This window comes from Neophocaena asiaeorientalis, unplaced genomic scaffold, assembly GCF_003031525.2.
Source record: "Neophocaena asiaeorientalis asiaeorientalis breed wild unplaced genomic scaffold, Neophocaena_asiaeorientalis_V1.1 scaffold116, whole genome shotgun sequence".
Classification (NCBI taxonomy): domain Eukaryota; kingdom Metazoa; phylum Chordata; class Mammalia; order Artiodactyla; family Phocoenidae; genus Neophocaena; species Neophocaena asiaeorientalis.
Window position 1 is genome coordinate 10144860 of NW_020174561.1, and position 18144 is coordinate 10163003.

At 38.1% G+C, this 18144-nt stretch overlaps 1 protein-coding gene across 2 annotated transcripts in view; it reads right to left on the reverse strand.

Annotated features, from left to right (window-relative positions):
* The window catches only part of MDFIC (MyoD family inhibitor domain containing), a 95125-nt gene that overhangs the window by 35744 nt on the left and 41237 nt on the right, over positions 1-18144 (reverse strand). The gene's annotated exons all lie outside the window — the stretch shown is intronic.

Here is an 18144-nt window from a genome sequence, read left to right on the forward strand (position 1 = left end):
AACAGGCAAAGTTTATCCAGTTAAAAAAATGAATATTTGAAAATAATCAAAATAGACTCAGTAACAGACTTTCTTGGATTTTACCCATGATCCTAAAAGTGAAGAGGCAAAAAAAAAATAAAAGGAAAACATGAATAAACATGAACATAGAGAAAGCATAATTACTAAAAGGGAAAATGGGAGGGGGGTCATCAAGGGTGACTTTCCACAAGGGATATAAAAAGAGGAGAAAAAAAGGTCTTTCTTTTCTTTAAAAAATTTAAGTTGCAAATCTGAAAAACGTTAATTCAAAACTCATTCAACAGCTAATGTGGATTGTCTTCTAAGTCCCAGGTCCTTTTTTAGGTGCCATAGACAAACAGTATTATAGCAATATCCCTGAAAATGATAAACTGCTCAATTTACCTTTTGAGATAAGAGGCAAGGAACAATGAAGTCAGGTATCAAAGCTGGATAAGAGAGAACGAGATAGTTGTTTTTCTTTTTAATTCCACTTTAAATTCTGAAGAAGAAAACCTCTTCCATATTCTTTAATTTGATTTTAAAATAAACCATTTATGGAAAGATAGGAATAGAAAAGAACTTCCTTAATCTGGCAAAACGCATCTAGCAAAATTAAAAGTCAACACTGGAGAAGTGCTCCTGTTTGGTCAGGACCGAGAAAACAATGCCCACCTTCACCCTCTTATGCAACATTACACTGGCAAAAACAATAAACACCAAAAAGAAAAAAAAACAGGGGTGACTCCTGGAAAGGAAGAAACCAAATTTCTGAGATGGGTACATAATTGAATATTCCAGGGGAAATCTAAGAGACTGTACATTCTGAAAAACTAAGAATTTAGCAAGACTTACACACGATGAACCATATTCAAACCAACCAAATTCTACAAGCCAACAGTAAGCAACTAGCAAATATGCAAGAAAAGTTGAACTCTTCATAGCAACAAAAAAAGAAAAACACGCCAACAAACAAAAAACCCTATAAGCATCTAGGAATTAAGCTAGAAAAAAGGCGGCAGAGATTTCGTGGCAAAAATTACAAAATATTACTGAAAGACATAAAAGAAAACCCTAAAAAATGGAGAGAGTATAAATATGTTAATTCTGATAATATGTTAATTCTCCCCAATTTGTTTAATGTAATTCCCATAAAATTTCCAAAAGGCTTATTTGCGGAACTTGACGAGCTGATCCCAAAATTTATAAGTAAGAGTACAAGAATCACTAAGGAAATTTTAAGGAAGAAAAAGACAAATGTGGGACTTGACTTACCAGATATAAAGTCTTATATTAAAACTACAGTAACTGAGACAGTGTGGTGGTGGTCCAGGCATAGACATAAACCAATGGAACAGCAGAGAAAGTCCCCAAAATGTATATGTGTGCACATGCAAATGCATGTGTAGCTCATACAAAGAAATTTCAGATGTATTAAATGTCTATATATGAAGAGCTTAAAAGAAAATTATAAAAGAACATTTTATTAGCACGACACTAAAAAGGGCAAACTACTTTGATTCTTTGGACAACAAATCACAAAACAAGCGGGTGACTAGTGATCATCTGTCTGCCCAGCATTTCTGAATACCCTCATAGCTTTTGATAACGTGCTCTATCTCTTCCCTACATTCCTCTCGAGTTAGAGGGCACATGCGTGACTTACATTCTACCAAGGAGAAGTATGCAGAAGTGCAGAAGGTGCAGAAGTACCAATGCAAGATGGCAGCCACACCTGGGTCGTGGAGCCTCTCGCACGGACAGCGAAGAAGGCATTGGATGGTCTTGGCAGTGGGTGCAGTGTCTGGTGTCCACTTCCTAGCAGACCACTGGGCCTAGGGTGCAGCATTAGCGGGGTTTTCATTAGGGAAGCCCCGTTGAATGGATGCGCATGATCCTTGGCTGGGTAACTCTTGGGAGAATCTATTGCTACTAATACATTTATTTTCTATAAATTAGCTAAAATGGATTCTGGTTTTTGCAGCTAAGAGCCCTGATCTCAACCCAAAATGTTATCTGTTTACCTTGGTCAGGTAACGAGGTTCTTAAAATCAACATTTACCTTGCTTGTGTAGCTCCTAAGCAGAGTGACCAATCATAGCATTTCATCAAAACAACAGCAACAACCAAAAACGTTCGGTGTCAAATTTTACTATTATATAATTGCCTGGAATTTTAAAATCTGAAGCTGCTGTTTTCGTCTTTTCTGTTTATGATTATGAACAGTTAGGAAATGTAAATTAAATCTGAATACTAAGAGGCCTTTGGTTTAGAAAAAGTATTGCATGCAAAACTGTAACAGTTATACATGGCACTGATAAGTCTAAAATGGACTAATTATCTGTCATCTGGAGACTACCTAAGACTTGGTATATATTTTTGACAAACAAGACAGCTTGCATTTGAGTGACTCTTTAGCACACATTGTTTACTTCCATTCTTGTTCACATATCCTGTGTCTCTTAAGGAAAAACATCTTAACATACCAGAATATTTTACTCGTGAACGTGCATATTGTAAGAAAAAAAGTTCGGTGTTTTTCTGCTTAATGAAAGCATGCTTTCATGCCAAGTCTATTAACAATAATACCCAATTTATAAAACTAATATATGAACTCCTCTTAGAGTTATTCAGGTTTTTAGTGATAAAGGAGAATAGTTTTCTAAACATTTATTATTTGGGAATAACACAAAGTAACAGCTATAAAATTTATCAAAATGTTCTGTTTTTCTCCTAACTTCTGCTGAAAAGAAAAAAGAAGGTTACTCCTCTGTTTACTAGCTATATATGCCCTTCTCAAAACTGAAATCAACAATCAAGGCTTGTGCAGAAGATCTGTTCCTTATGGGTGTGCAATCATTTAATCCAGAGATTAATTTGCTGCTCCTGTAACTTCTTGTATCAACTAGAATGACATCCTAATGACTGCTATTGAACATAAAGCTAGTTATGCATATGTATTTAACGGGGTGCCAAAGAAGACAGTTAAACCTAATTTGGTGTTCTTTTCAGAGCTCCTTCCAATAATCACACCAAATAAATGGAATGTCTTGGGCCACTTCTTCTCTGCAAAGAATAATTCAAGCAATCTGAGAGCTGGGTTAAGTTGAAATGTTACTGACCAATGCTGGGGAGACTTATCAATCAAAAAGGCCCTGTCATATTCCATAATCCAAGATCAATTTAAAATTATTATGTAATAAACATCCTCCATGAGTAAAAATAAAGGTGGCAAAAGACATCAGGTCTTGCCACCAAATTCTGAAACCGACAGGTCTGACCTTTTCCTACTATCAAAATTGACTTTTTGCAAATTACTGGGTATGGCCAGAGTGATATTCAAACATATCCTTAATGATTTACCTACATTTCAATCTTCAAAATGATATCTATTTCTGTTGGCAGATAAATGGTAGTACATTCATTTTTGTTTCACTGCCACCTAATTATTTTTAGTGTAGTTTGTATTATGGGTCAAGTAACCAAGTATTCTCTCTTCATTCCAGTTTCTTAACATTATGATTTTGTCAGATGCATGCAATATATAAGTCAAATTAAAACTGGTTAAACCCTAGATATATGAATTATCTTAAGACATTTAACTTCACTGATCATTTTTCATAGATGTGCATTAAATCTTACAGTAAAAGTACAACTAAAACCAAATCAGGAATGTGATTTTATTCTTGAATAAAGAACAGAAACGTCTGACTGATTAAACCATAACTACTTGGTTTTAAACAGATTTCTTTTCCTTATTGTGTACAAGTTGTGTATGGCTTAAAAAAAAAAAAGCACACTAATATGGAAACGACACAATGCTTCTTAAAACACAAGTGATGCCTAGGGACCCTCACTCTCCCTTTAATGATCCACTGCTCTCATTCAGCTGTCTTTCTTTTTTCAAATCTTTACATATGTGACAGCTCTCAAAAGTAGACCATAGACCATCTGGCATTTTCAGAGGTGTAACTTGTGCAAATTCAGCTCTATTGGGAGTGCACTGCTATCTTCTGCCTGCGTTATAAAGGGACAATAGAATGTAGAACTTATGAGTTGTTTTGAATTATTCATTTTTTTGCCTGTATATTCAAGAAATTTTACAAACTCTGCATTTTGTACTACATAATCACATGCGTTAAAGGTACAAAGAAACTTTTTGACACCTCTTTTCTACAGAAGGCTGGCATTTTGTTTGATATGTGAACATTCAGCATCTGTTATATCATTCTAAACAGGATGGGTGCTTCTACAAAAGACCCCATTTTAAACTTACTCTATGTGAGCAAAAAAATGTATTCTTGATATTCAGTAACAAATGCAATACACATCAAAATTTCAAATACCAGTTATATGAACATTCAGCATCTCCAAACCTGGATAGCAGTGGTCACCCGCTTACCATATGTGTAAAGAATTTCTTTTTTAAATCATTGTTCACACAATGCACCATGATTGTAATTTTAATATCCATGATGAATAGTTACAAATGTCTTAAGAAATACTGTGCTTTCTAGGTTCAAATGTTTTCAATCAGGAAGGAAACCAACAGAATTAGATCTAGTGATTTTCAATAATAAAAAATATGGGAGTAATGAGTCAATAGCGTGAACTTCTTTTGATAAAATTTTTTTTTAAAAAACTGGGTGATATTGGAGCTAGTAATAACTATACTTGAAACTGCAGCTGCTGGAGTAGCAATATAAAGCAACATTCTGCTATAGCGTATAATCTATTAGCATGTGCAAATCATCTTCAGTCGCTGGTCTCTTTACACAAGTCAGATTTAATAAAATTACAAAAGAATTCTCATGCCATTTAGTCAGTTTAAATGGTTGTTGCACACATACAAAAAAAAATCTAAATTAAATGCTTAGGATTTAAAATTGTCAGTAACAAAATGAACAAAATAGAATATGGGGAATAGACTATGGACAGGGGAAACTGACTTGGTGTAAACCGCGTTTACTCTTCCTAGGGATAGTTACAAAGCTTTTATTGGGTACCAAGTACTATGCTACTCCACGGTCACTATGAGACAGACAGACAGACAGACAGACAGACACACACACACACACACACACGCAGACTTTATTTATACATATCTATAACAAAATAGTGTTTTATTATATATACATAAAATATGCATCTACACACAATAATAGCTTTAAAAGTTTCTTACTTCAATATGCACTAATATGACAAAACTATACTACTTTATTGTTATAATCTAAATTTAGGCTAAAATCAACTAAAATAAATGTGCTTTTAGACAACCAGGTATCAGCTTGATGCAAGCCTTTCCCAGTGTGCAGACCCTGGGTGGACCCAGCATCCTAACACACACTCTGGAAGCTCCTGGCATTTTCTATTTCTGTGTCCTTAGTTCCCCTCCAAGGGCCTTCTGATTTTCCATCTTCATTTTATTTAATGTGTATACTAACATATTGAGATATATTTTGGAACCTTGATCATTTGAGAATCCCAATTAAATTCTGATTACGTGACTGAGGCCTCACAGGATGGAGGGGATTGTCTTATGATGCTATCACAGTGGTTAGCATTTTTAACAGTAATTCCTTTTTAAGTATTGCAAAATAAATCACCAGATGTCAGGGCTTAGATGTACTTCTTCCCAAAACAACACAATACAACTTTTAGAAGTTTGGAGAATTGAGCACTTTCCTCCATCTCATAAAGAACATTTAGGAAGTACTTAAACGTCTTTAAGTAGAGCCTGGAAGAGGGTGATTGCTAGCTGTTCACCAGATCCATCCTCCCCATTGTCCTGGGCGTGGGGATAACCCATTTCCCAGCCTCCCTTGCAGTTCAGTTCAGCCACATGTCCATGTTCGCTCTGAAGGACTGAGAGAAGAAATTATTCTTGCCACTTCTAGGCCGGGGCCTTAAGACTTGGGTGTGTCCTCCCTATACTATTTTTCTTGCACTTGGGCAACCCAGCTTTGACCACAGCTGAGGGAAATATGTTAAGGGATATTGGAGAAACCGAACAGAAGGAATCTGCGTGGCAGCAGGGAACAGAGCCTCTCAGTGACCTGGAATACTCATCTCATACTGTTACATAAGAAATAAACCTTGAGGCGAGCGCTGTGCTCCGGGCGCCACAATCCTGAGGACACGGCCTCTCCGACACCTCCGGCCCGGGGGAATCGGCGGCATGCGCAGCGGGAGCGGCCACAGCCACCTCAGCTCCTCACTCGGGTCCTTCCCATCGCCTATGCTGAGAGCCTGTCCCGGCCACAGAGACACCTCTTTTGTCCTCCCTCCGAGGCTCATGGGACCGACAGACGGCTGTGGCAACCGAGGGCCAGACTGCGGGCAGCAGCAAGCTGGTTTGCTCTATGCCAACCTGCTTCTCCACCTGTCTCTCAACAAAACCTGTTCCTACACCTGTAATTTGAAAACAAGACCTTCAAGATGGCAGAGGAGTAAGATGTGGAGATCACTTTCCTCCCCACAAATATATCAGAAATACATCTACATGTGGAACAACTCCTACAGGACACCTACTGAACGCTGGCAAAAGACCTCAGACTTCCCAAAAGATATAGATTTTTTTTCCTTTTTCTCTTTTTGTAGTGTGTATGTATATATATGCTTCTTTGTGTGATTTTTCTCTAGCTTTGCTTTTACCATTTGTCTTGGGTTCTGTCTGTCCATTTTGTTTGTTTGTTTGTTCTCTTTTTTGTATAGTTTTTAGTGCTTGTTATCATTGGTGGATTTGTTTTTTGGTTTGGTTGCTGTCTTCTTTCCTTGTTCCCTTTTAATATTTTTATTACTTTTTAATTTTTAATAATTTTTAAATTTTTTATTTTAATAACTTTATTTTATTTTTATTTCTTCCTTTTTTTCTCTCTTTTCTTCTGGGCCGTGTGGCTGGCAGGGTCTTGGTGCTCCGGCCAGGTGTCAGGCCTGTGCCTCTGAGGTGGGAGAGCCGAGTTCAGAACACTGGCCCACTAGAGACCTCCCAGCTCCAGGTAATATCAAACGGCAAAAGCTCTCCCAGAGACCTCCACCTCAATGCTAAGACCCAGCTACACTCAACGATGAACAAGCTACAGTGCTGGACATCCTATGCCAAACAACTAGCAAGACAGGAACAAAACCCCACCCATTAGCAGAGAGGCTGCCTAAAATCATAATAAGTCAACAGACACACCAAAACATACCTCCGGACGTGGTCCTGCCCACGAGAAAGACAAGATCCAGCCTCATCCACCAGAACACAGGCACCAGACCCCTCCACCAGGAAGCCTACACAACCCACTGAACCAACCTTAGCCACTGCGGGCAGACACCAAAAACAACAGGAACTACGAACCTGCAGCCTGCGAAAAGGAGACCCCAAACAAAGTAAGTTAAGCAAAATGAGAAGACAGAGAAACACACAGCAGATGAAGGAGCAAGGTAAAAACCCACCAGGACCAAACAAATGAAGAGGAAATAGGCAGTCTACCTGAAAAAGAATTCAGAGTAATGACAGTAAAGATGATCCAAAATCTTGGAAAATGAATGGAGAAAATACAAGAAATGTTTAACAAGGACCTAGAAGAACTAAAGAGCAAACAAACAATGATGAAAAACACAATAAATGAAATGAAAAATTCTCTACAAGGAATCAGTAGAAGAATAACTGAGGCAGGAAAATGGATAAGTGGCCCAGAAGATAAAAGAGTGGAAGTAACTACAGCAGAGCAGAATAAAGAAAAGAGAATGAAAAGAATGGAGGACAGTCTCAGAGACCTCTGGGACAACACTGAACACACCAACATTCCAATTATAGGGGAACCAGAAGAAGAAGAGAAAAAGAAAGGGACTGAGAAAATATTTGAAGAGATTATAGTTGAAAACTTCCCTAACATGGGAAAGGAAATAGTTAATCAAGTCCAGGAAGCACAGAGAGTCCCATACAGGATAAATCCAAGGAGAAACGTGCCAAGAAACATATTAATCAAACTATCAAAAATTAAATACAAAGAAAACATATTAAAAGCAGCAAGGGAAACACAACAAATAACATACAAGGGAATCCCCATAAGGTTAACAGCTGATCTTTCAGCAGAAACTCTGCAAGCCAGAAGGGAGTGGCAGGACATATTTAAAGTGATGAAAGGGGAAAACCTACAACCAAGATTACTCTACGCAGCAAGGATCTCATTCAGATTCGATGGAGAAATTAAAACCTTTACAGACAAGCAAAAGCTAAGAGAATTCAGTACCACCAAACCAGCTTTACAACAAATGTTAAAGGAACTTCTCTAGGCAGGAAACACAAGAGAAGGAAAAGACCTACAATAACAAACCCAAAACAATTAAGGAAATGGTAATAGGAACATGCATGTCGATAACTACCTTAAATGTAACTGGATTATATGCTCCAACCAAAAGACATAGACTGGCTGAATGGATACAAAAACAAGACCCATATATATGCTGTCTACAAAAGATACACTTCAGACCTAGGGACACATACAGACTGAAAGTGAGGGGATAGAAAAAGATACTCCATGCAAATGGAAATCAAAAAAAGCTGGAGTAGGAATTCTCATATCAGACAAAACAGACTTTAAAATAAAGACTATTACAAGAGATAAAGAAGGACACTACATAATGATCAACGGATCAATCCAAGAAGAAGATATAACTATTGTAAATACTTATGCACCCAACATGAACATAGGTGCACCTCAATACATAAGGCAAATGCTAACAGCCAAAAAAAGGGGAAACTGACAGTAACAAAATCATAGTAGGGAACTTTAACACCCCACTTTCACCAATGGACAGATCATCCAAAATGAAAATAAGTAAGGAAACACAAGCTTTAAATGATACATTAAACCACACGGACTTAATTGATACTTATAGGACATTCCATCCAAAACCAACAGAATACACTTTCTTATCAAGTGCTCATGGATCATTCTCCAGGATAGATCATATCTTGGATCACAAATCAAGCCTTGGTAAATTTAAGAAAATTGAAATCATAGAAAATATCTTTTCCAACCACAATGCTATGAGACTAGATTATCAATTACAGGAAAAAAAATCTGTAAAACACTACAAACACATGGAGGCTAAACAATACACTACTAAATAACCAAGAGATCACTAAAGAAGTCAAAGAGGAAATCAAAAAACACCTAGAAACAAATGACAATGAAAACACAATGACCCAAAAACTACGGGATGCAGCAAAAGCAGTTCAAAGAGGGATGTTTATAGCAATACAAGCCTACCTCAAGAAACAAAAAAATCTCAAATAAACAACCTAACCTTACACCTAAAGCAATTAGAGAAAGAACAAAAAAACCCAAAGTTAGCAAAAGGAATGAAATCATAAAGATCAGATCAGAAACAAACGAAAAGGAAATGAAGGAAAAGATAGCAATGATCAATAAAAGTAAAAGCTGGTTCTTTGAGAAGATAAACAAAATTGATAAACCATTAGCCACACTAATCAAGAAAAAAAGGGAAAAGACTCAAATCAAGAGAATTAGAAATGAAAAAGGAGAAGTAACAACTGACACTGCAGAAATACAAAGGATCATGAGAGATGACTACAAGCAACTCTATGCCAATACAGTGGACAACCTGGAAGAAATGAACAAATTCTTAGGAAAGCACAACCTTCCGAGACCGAACCAGGAAGAAATAGAAAATATGAACAGACCAATCACAAGCACTGAAATTGAAACTGTGATTAAAAATCTTCCAACAAACAAAAGCCTAGGACCAGACAGATTCACAGGCGAATTCTATCAAACATTTAGAGAAGAGCTAACACCTATCCTTCTCAGTCTCTTCCAAAATACAGTAGTGGGAGGACCACTCCCATTCCAAGAGGCCACCATCACCCTGAAACCAAAACCAGACAAAGATGTCACAAAGAAAGAAAACTATAGGCCAATATCACTGATGAACATAGATGCAGAAATCCTCAACAAAATACTAGCAAACAGATTCCAACAGCACATTAAAAGGATCATACACCATGATCAAGTGGGGTTTATCCCGGGAATGCAAGGATTCTTCAATATACGCAAATCAATCAACGTGATACAGCATATTACAAACTGAAGGAGAAAAACCATATGATCATCTCAATAGATGCAGAAAAAGCTTTTGACGAAATTCAACACCTATATATGATAAAAACCATCCAGAAAGTAGGCATTGAGGGAACTTACCTCAACATAGTAAAGGCCATATATGACAAACCCACAGCCAACATCGTTCTCAATGGGGAAAAACTGAAACCGTTTCTTCTAAGATCAGGAACAAGACAAGGTTGCCCACTCTCACCACTCTTATTCAACATAGTTTTGGAAGTTTTAGCCACAGCAATCAGAGAAGAAAAAGAAATTAAAGGAATCCAAATCAGAAAAGAAGAAGTAAACCTGTCACTGTTTGCAGATGACATGATACTATACATAGAGAATCCTAAAGATGCTACCAGAAAACTACTAGAGCTAATCAATGAATTTGGTAAAGTAGCAGGATACAAAATTAATGCACAGAAATCTCTGGCATTCCTATACACTAATGATGAAAAATCTGAAAGAGAATTTAAGGAAACACTCCCATTTACCATTGCAACAAAAAGAGTAAAACACCTAGGGTTAAACCTACCTAAGGAGACAAAAGACCTGTATACAGATAACTATAAGACACTGATGAAAGAAATTAAAGAGGATACAAACAGATGGAGAGACATACCATGTTTTGGATTGGAAGAATCAGCATTGTGAAAGTGACTATACTACCCAAAGGAATCTACAGATTCAATGCAATCCCTATCAAACTACCACTGGCATTTTTCACAGAACTAGAACGAAACATTGCACAATTTGTATGGAAAACACAAAAGACCCCGAATAGCCAAAGCAATCTTGAGAAAGAAAAACGGAGCTGGCAGAAACAGGCTCTTGGACTTCACACTATACTACAAAGCTACAGTAATCAATACAGTATGGTACAGGCACAAAAACAGATATATGACCCAGCAATCCCACTACTGGGCATATACCCTGAGAAAACCATAATTCAAAAAGAGTCATGTACCAAAGTGTTCATTGCAGCTCTATTTACAATAGCCAGGAGATGGAAGCAACCTAAGTGTTCATCATTGGATGAATGGATAAAGAGGATGTGGCACATACATACAATGGAATATTACTCAGCCATAAAAAGAAACGAAATCAAGTTATTTGTAGCGAGGTGCATGGACCTAGAGTCTGTCATACAGAGTGAAGTGAGTCAGAAAGAGAAAAACAAATACCATATGCTAACACATATATATGGAATCTAAGAAAAAAAAAATGTCATGAAGAACCTAGGGGTAAGACAGGAATAAAGACACAGACCTACTAGAGAATGGACTTGAGGATATGGGGAAGGGGAAGGGTAAGCTGGGACAAAGTGAGAGAGTGGCATGGACATATATACACTACCAAACATAAAACAGATAGCTAGTGGGAAGCAGCCACATAGCACAAGGAGATCAGCTTGGTGCTTTTTGACCACCTAGAGGGGTCGGATAGGGAGGGAGACGCAAGAGGGAAGTGATATCGGAACATATGTATATGTATAACTGATTCACTTTGTTATAAAGCAGAAACTAACACACCACTGTAAAGCAATTATACTCCAATAAAGATGTTTAAAAAAAAAAAGAAAAAGAAGAAATATAGATCAATGGAACAGAATAGAAAGCCCAGAGATAAACCCACACACATATGGTCACCTTATTTTTGATAAAGAATCACTAATCACTAAACTACAGTGAGGTATCACCTGACACCAGTCAGAATGGCCATCATCAAAAAAATCCAAAAACAATAAATGCTGGAGAGAGTGTGGAGAAAAGGGAACCCTCTTGCACTGTTGGTGGGAATGTAAATTGATACAGCCACTGTGGAGAACAGTATGGAGGTTCCTTTAAAAACTAAAAATAGAACTACCATACGACCCCGAAATCCCACTACTGGGCATATACCCTGAGAAAACCATAATTCAAAAAGAGTCATGTACCACAATGTTCATTGCAGCTCTATTTACAATAGCCAGGACATGGAAGCAACCTAAGTGTCCATCGACTACTAGAGAATGGACTTGAGGACACGGGGGAGGGGAAGGGTAAGCTGGGACAAAGTGAAAGAGTGGCATGGACATATATACACTACCAAATGTAAAATAGATTAGATAGCTAGTGGGAAGCAGCCACGTAGCACGGGGAGATCAGCTGGTGCTTTGTGACCACCTAGAGGGGTGGGATAGGGAGGGTGGGAGGGAGACGCAAGAGGGAGGGCATATGAAGATATATGTATATGTATAGCTGATTCACTTTGTTATAAAGCAGAAACTGACACACCACTGTAAAGCAATTATACTCCAATAAAGATGTTAAAAAAAAATAAACTTTGAGTTAGCCATGGAATTAATGCTGGGACTCATTTTAAAACATTCATAGCTTCTATCAAAGCCTGTGAACAACTATGTATAGTATATCAACATATAATATATGTAAATTGTCCCTAGCCCAAATGACCCGAAAGACACCACTCTTCCCTAGCAAGAAAGAAACAAAACAACATATGAGTAGCAGTGGAAAGACCCCTGCCAAATCCACAGCCTCTGGTGGATCTTAGAAAGCAGCAGCTCAGCTTTGTAACACAGGATCCGACTATCACTGAGGGATAATCACGCATCACGCAGTTCTGCAGGAAAAGTACCCCAGCCTTCAGCTGCCATTCGAGGACAGTGATACAACTCTGTCAAATTTCTTCCTTTACGGTGGCTGGAAGGAAAGCCAGCAGGGTGACCATCCACCACAGTTTACTCAGGACTGAGGGAGGTGCTGAGAGGTAGAACAGTGGTTTTAAAAACAGGACGGTCCCAGGCAAGCTAGGACCAGTCGGTCTCCTTTGTATCAGGAGCAGTCGGTACACAAGTGTCTTCTTCAACAAGATACTGCCAACAACAGATGGTGGGACGCGCGCAGGCTTTCACAAACAAGACCCACTAGGGTTTGAATTCTGGAGTCAGTATTTCCTGGTTCTGTGAGCTTGAGAAAGGTATTACATCTCCCTGGGCAGTAGGACCTTCACTGGCAAAATGATAGATCTTCATGGGCCTGGGGAGGTTTATCTTCCCAGTTCCACCCCATTGATTTCTCCCTCTTCACTTTCCCCTACTTAATCCCCTCCCCCGCCATTTCTTTCTGATTTATTACTTGCCTTTTATTTTTTATTCTGTTACCAGGTGCTCTATTTCCCCCCTATAAATCAACCCCAAACCTTCTTGTAAATAAACAGGCTTCAAATAAATATACAAACAGAAGAATAAATTCAACAATAAAGATCATTAAAGAAAGCGAGCTACACTTTCTTTTAATATTTGCATGTATTACCGAAAAGTCCCCAGATAGTACATCGATGAATAACACAAATTTTATTACATCCCATCCAAGTGGAGCTTTTCTCTCATGCTTGTTTTTATCCTCAAATGGATGACAAATTTGGCCTTACTTTACACCAGCTATTGAATATCAGTTTCTAGTTAACTTATCTGGATAACAGAAGCTCACCACCCATATATTCGAAAATAGACTATTTTCAGTTTAAGTTAGCAGCTTTCATTATGGATTGCTGTCTACAAGCTTCATTTATATATTAAAAGAGCATATCATCCTCCCATCTAATCCCACAGTGAAGATGAGACCTCTGGTTGCTGTGGTCTCCTTCGTTCACTGACTCAATAGGTATTTCCCTCATTTGATTCAACTGATAAAGTGACCTCTGCACAATTATTTATAATTGTATAATAAATATCTAAATAAATGTATATGTGCTTATATTTTGCAGAAAATCAATAGCTTAAATGGTGTTTTTTGTATGACTGAAAATACATGAATAAAAAATAGCACAAAGACACAATCTTCCAAAAACCTATTTTACATACTACAATATTTTTTAATATGGTAACTTTAAAAGGGATGTGATGCCTTCATGTTCTTTTGAAGAATGACTCCTGAGTTTTCTAATAGGTAATAATGGGCATATTCAGGAAAAATATATATATATATATATATATATATATATATATATATATCACACATATATTTTTTTTATATATAAAAATACATTTTTTTATATATATATATATATCTCACATATACTTTTTTTAGGTATAAAAAGGCATTTCCTTTGTTGTTATTGTTGTTTTTAAGATCGATAGTGGGCAAGCAGAAGTTTGAAAAGTCCTACTGTTCCTGTGTTATGTTTCAACAAATAGAAGTTTTCCTCAGAATTCTCAAAACAATAGCAAGTCAGGAAGTATTAAGTAGCTACACCTCACTTCAATTTTCAGACCATTAATTAAACATTTCCTTGACCTTGCTAGTGTTTCACCATGAGGTTTATAGAAAAAGATTTTTCAAACTATTATTATTTGTTTTTAGAAGTAATCACTTTAAAAGCACCTGATCTTCTATCACAATGGGATAAAACATATTCAAGTATTACCTTTTTAAATAACACATCAGAAATGCTTAACCAAGTCACCATTTACAAACATTAAGCGACGTATGCTATAGTAAAATTAGGGTAGTTGGCAACTAAAAAACCAAATACTGAAAATCCCAAACACTTGAAACTTCAGAATTCACCGAGAGTCTTTACACACTGATTACAGCTTTCAAGGACCACAAAGCATGTAAGAAGACATCCCGTTAAGAAGCATGCAGCACTCTTAGGTTTTAACTTAATATACACATTGACACGCTTGGATAGGTGCAGACTGCTTTCTGACGTAGGTCCTCGACCCAGCCTGCCTCTGGGTGCCTTCAGCCCTTCTCTATATGATAAGGCTCTCTGGTAAGGCAAGGTACAAGTCAAAAACCTTGAAACCAAGGTCTGTGATATAATATAAAAATCTGCATCAGGAGTAGGTTATTAAAATGGGAAACTAAGTAAAGGCAAAACTAAGTTTGGGGAAAATGAGGATCACTCCATCCTAGCTGGAAAATAAGCTGTCAGTATGAAATAGTAGCAAAGTAGCTAGTTAAAATAAGCAGTCATCAGTCCTTGGGACACAGATTGCACGCACAGGAAGGCTGGAGCTTTAGGGGACTTTGCAGAAATCTACCCGTATATTGGTATACTGGATTTCTCATGGCTTTCAGTAGCTGCTATAATAAAACAACAAACTCGATTCTAACTGGCCAACATAAAAGCTGACTAGAAAATGCGGACAGTCTTATTAAAGAAAGCTTTTTTTTAACCTGCAAGCAACACAGCCAAAGACAGCATCACACAAATAAATTTGCTACTCTGTAAACCGAAAAAGGTACTGTCCTCTGTAGAGACAAATTTCAAAAAGCCTTCCTTGCCTGAGCGCAAACCTTAGTGAGTAGAGCAAGGGCTAGATTTTGGCCCCCACTTGCCTTTGTGCAACTCACAGATACAAACCCGTAAGAAATAGCCCTGGTAGCCAGTAATGTCGGACCACTAAAGTTCAGATATGTTACCTGAATTTCAGCAGCCAAATTATTTGTTACAGTCTGAATGCAGTGTGCTGACTGGGTAAATGTGAAGTGCTGGAAAATGGAATAAGGGGATATTAAGGAGGCGCAAGAGCTGCAGAAGCCTGAAACTCCAGGCTCTCTCAAGTGCCCTTCCTACTAAGTAGTTCATGCAACTCATTCACAAGGGATACAGCCTGGGGAAGGAGCCTGGGGAAGCATACAGCCTGGGTCAAGCTTCACCACCCACGTAAGTAGAGCTAGTGACAGGAAGCCATTAGATCAAGACTAAAGGAGACAGAGGGATCCCTGAACTCTGAAACTAAAGTGGCAAGGCAAGGGACCAGAGTCAAAGATCATTATTTGACACACAACTTTTGTGCCAGAGAATGAAGTATGCCACCCCTACCTCCAAAAAAAGGATATTGATAAGCACCTAACAAAGATGTTAAAGAATTTATACTGCTAGAAAAAAAAAAATCCCTAGCCTAGCAAATAAAGACCTGTAACTTGTTCTACCCTAAGGCAATCCCTGAACCTAAGTCCTTGTTACCAACAAGAAAAAAACTGCTAAGGCCCCTGCTAGGGAATTCTCCCCAAAGCCCTTCTCAGAGATGGCCGTGAAGGTGACCCAACAAGGGAAAACTTCTTAGCAGATAATCCTCGGGAATCCATCCACTGGCCACAAAACCCAAGGTTAGGGTAGAAGCTGAATAGAGATGCTTAGATGACAGTCGCTGAGCACAGCATCTTCTGGACTATCCTGAATCAGGGGAATATGGATATTCCTTAGACCAGGACTGTAACTGAGTTTACATGGCAGCTATCCTATACTTCCTTCGCCCTTATACAATCAGATATGCTTTAAGCCATCATTTCCAAGATCATGAGTCACTACGTCCAAATTTGATTGAGACCAGATTTCTGGGTCATTCCAGAGGAATAAAGGTCACCCAGAGATCTGTGGAATAGCCATATGACACTAGCTCTAGATATTATCATCGGGATGTAACTTTGATTTGTCTCTCATTAGGCAGAGGCAGAGTACATAATGTTTGTTCAAAAGATAACTGGATCTCATTAGGTAGGAGTATTTTGAAATGATATGTAGGGAAGAAAACTATATCTGTGTAGACACACACAGAAATGTGTGCCAGTCAAACGGGGACTGGGCCATAGTAGACACCTGTTCTTGGTCCACCCAATGCCCCCTTTCTCCTGGTGGCTGTATAGGTATTAATGAGAGTGGGACCTCCATTTGCTGACAAGAACCCTAATATTTTCTGTTACATAGGTTTTGTACACAGAGCTTGACAACTCTAGGCATTTGCTGACTTGCCTTTGATTATACAGCAAAGTGCCTTAAGGGCAAGATTCCGTCTTCTCAGAGTCCCATCAACCTTATCAGGCACATACCTGCTGACAAAAAGCCTTGTACGATGTTCAGCACCCAGTGGACACCCAGTGAAAATTAACTGATGATGATAAATTATACTAGCTTTTAAGCTGTCACTTGATCCCAGTATATAACAACCTTCCTGAATAAATCAAGCAACAGTTTGGTATTCAATATCATTATAAACTTCATCCTTCACCTTCATGAGTCTAGGGAATTGCTGTAAAAGCATAATATAAGGATGGTGAAGCTATAGCAAGGATTCAGGAAACTCTGTTATAACAAGGGAATTAAAGATTCAGTTAGAGATATCAAACTATGTGTAGGGAAATGCATCAAAAATACTAGTTAAGTGACCTTTTTGAAAACAGCCTAGGAAAAGTCAGCACCAAATTATAGAGCTAAAAGTTTTTCCCCCTCCCTATAATAAAAGTAAATCCAACTTAATGTACAAGTAAAACTGGTATCTCCTTCAGATTACAGGAGTGGCAATGCAAATGAAGTTCCAGTTAGGAGATATGAAATTAGGGAGAGGAAACTATGAATTGCTAACTGAACGTTTAAAAAGTCCGTTTATTTCCAATAGCTTATACAAGTGAATCAGAAAAAAAGTAAATTCTGTTACTATGAATTCCTCAGAGCTTTAATAGAGCACACAACCATTAAAGTTCATCGGTGAGTATTTATTAGTATGGCTTTTCACTCTTCAACAAATTCTTTTAAGATATGGCCCAAGACAAGAAACCTTTGTACTTAACTTTTTTTTTTTTTTTTGCGGTACGCGGGGCTCTCACTGCTGCGGCCTCTCCCGTTGCGGAGCACAGGCTCCGGACGCGCAGGCTCAGCGGCCATGGCTCACGGGCCCAGCCGCTCCGCGGCATGTGGGATCTTCCCGGACCGGGGCATGAACCCGTGTTCCCTGCGTCGGCAGGCGGACTCTCAACCACTGCGCCACCAGGGAAGCCCTGTACTGAACTTTTAATAGCAGTTCTCATTATAGATGATGCTGTCTCTGACATAATTTGAAAATAGGTCTCCAAGCAAAGTTTTCAGAATTGACAGTAAGACTGGGATGGTCCTAACTGTCATGTCCAACCCTAATAGGAGATCCTGTGAGTTTCCTCCATAAGGAAGTAATAAATAAGCTGCTTATCCCAGAAACTAACTAACAACAATATTCAGAATAATGGTGCAATACAGT